Raw genomic sequence first — 2328 nt, 5'->3', positions numbered from 1 at the left:
AGATAATGGTATGAGTGATGCGACAAAGAGCCCAATAAGGTCAGCAGGCATTGCTTCCGTTTCTACTTCCGGTCGAAGTCCTGACTAAGCTGCAGTCACGCAATCTTGATAATGATAATGTATAAATACTGAACTGATTTTCTGTAAAAGTGCAGACTTGAGAAGGAATCAGCAAGTTTCACTAACTGCTCTCTGACCTCATGTTTCAGCCATTACTGCATGCAGTCGTTTTGAAAATAAAGCTTGTTATTTTGTCTTAACCAGCGTGTTGAATCTTTCTACTACAGAAGCTGGAAAATATTGACTTTAGCAGTGGGAGCACCCGGCGAAAGCTCACGCACACACGGGGAGAACATGTAAACTCCATATGGACAGACCCCAGACTGGAATCGAACCCCTGCCCCTGCCGCTGTGAGGCAGCAATGCTCACCACTGTGCCATTCATTCTGCCTTGGTGATAGAATTGAAAAATTTTTAAAATCAAAATGAAATGGTGACCCAACTCAATAATTGTGGAGCATTATTGTTCCCCACATTCTGGCCTCCTTCTGAAGATCCTGTTTCCTCTGTGAGAGAACAAGGTCATTCCTTCCTTTGTCAGCTATATTCCAAGCTAAGGGTTGAAGGAATTTATTAACTTCATCCATTGTCGAAGAGGAAAAGCTAGCAGGCTTTTCTTTCGGGATTCCTAGGTTACAGCTATCAAAACGGCAATAGATTGAACTTGATAGATGGGTCACTTTATTAGTTATTTACTCAAAGAAATTTTGTTAATTATAAAGAACAGCATAAAATCATGGAAATTACAGATAGAAATAGAAATCGGTCCTTTATTCTCAGAGATTCATTTTAACAACATCTAAACAGTTTGGAATTTTCAGAACAGACAGTTTCCTGAATAAAGCAATGTAAGTTACATAAAGTTTAAAGTGGCCATTCCCATTGATTGGGAGGGGCTTCTTCTATTAATGGCTCCCAGGATTTCCACTTGGCCATTTTGTATGTCAGAGAAAGTTAATTCTCAGCCTGTGAAAATCACAGCTGATTTTGTCTTCTGGTATTTGAACATCACGCTCCGGTTTTACCAAGTTGAACCTCTCATTGACGGTGTGCTCGGTGTACATCCTACAGGTTGCATCCTGAAGGATGGATTGCAGGGCAATAAGAATTCTGGAGTACAAAATTCTCAACTTCTCATGAGGATTCTGGGCCACAGCAAGGCCCACCAATCCAGTTGTATTCTTCAGGATTCCGGCCAGAACTTTAACCTTCAACAGTAGGTTGGTTTGGGCCAGATTAGATGTGAACATTTTAAAAGTGTGATACCCGATTGTAAGCCCCCCCCACTTCTAGGTTTCATGAAAGTGAAACAAAGGAAGGGCAGCTAACCGAATCCCAGGTGTCACGTTGGCAAATTAAATATTCTACCGTGGCAATCTCTGATTTAACCTGGACGAGCTTTGACAAAGGATCATCTGGACTCGAAACGTTAGCTCTTTTCGCTCCCTACAGATGCTGCCAGACCTGCTGAGATTTTCCAGCATTTTCTCTTTTGGTTTCTGATTTAACCTGTATTTCTTTAGTTCGAGTAGTGGCTGGCCACTAAAGGAAAGTTTGAGGAGAAGGACCTTTCCAGGCACCTTTTCAGCACTGCTTGTGGGTCAGGTGGAACAGATGTGCCCTCTCTGGACCTCCCATGCCCCGCCTTCATAGGATTCTCCTATATAAAGACATCCAATGCACCCTGTCCCTGGATGGTGGATCGGACTTACCTCATCATGCTACCTGCTCTGAAGTCCTTCCCGCCTGGAAAGACTTGTCAATAAGACTGACTTCCAGGAAGTCAACCTGTCAAGTGCAAACGATGTAGAACATAATTATTCCCATCAAACCCCTCCCACTCTTCCCCCCACCCCCACACTCCCCTAACTACATAGCCCACTGCTATTAATGTCCAGGCCAAAGAGTTCCTCACGCTATGTTAGCTTTTAACCCGAATTATCTTTTTACGCATCTGTTTGTGGTATTCCTTTTCAAACACAGGTGGGGCTGGTTTAGAACTATTGGCTGGTCAGCTGGTTCGTGATGCAGAGAAAAACCAACAGCGCAAGTCCAATTCCTGTACTGAGTGAGGTTATTCATGAAGGCCCACCTTTTCACCCTGCCCCTTGCCTGAGGTGTGGTGACCCTCAGGCTGCATCACCACCAGTAAGCTCTCCTTGTCAAAAGGGAAAGCAGCCTACGGTCAGCTGGGGCTATGGCGACTTTATTCACTTTAATGACTTGTGATAATGAATTTCATGTTTCACTGAACTTCTAGGTAAAACA

At 43.6% G+C, this 2328-nt stretch overlaps 1 pseudogene; it reads right to left on the bottom strand.

The window, feature by feature from the left end:
• Nucleotides 1-924: 924 nt before the first annotated feature.
• On the bottom strand, nt 925-1310 carry LOC140398742 (NADH dehydrogenase [ubiquinone] 1 alpha subcomplex subunit 5 pseudogene; annotated as a pseudogene).
• Nucleotides 1311-2328: the final 1018 nt, after the last annotated feature.

Source organism: Scyliorhinus torazame, chromosome 21, assembly GCF_047496885.1.
Source record: "Scyliorhinus torazame isolate Kashiwa2021f chromosome 21, sScyTor2.1, whole genome shotgun sequence".
NCBI classification, from domain to species: Eukaryota; Metazoa; Chordata; class Chondrichthyes; order Carcharhiniformes; family Scyliorhinidae; genus Scyliorhinus; species Scyliorhinus torazame.
Note: the sequence above shows the minus strand (reverse complement) of the source record. Positions and strands in the feature narration are given on the sequence as shown.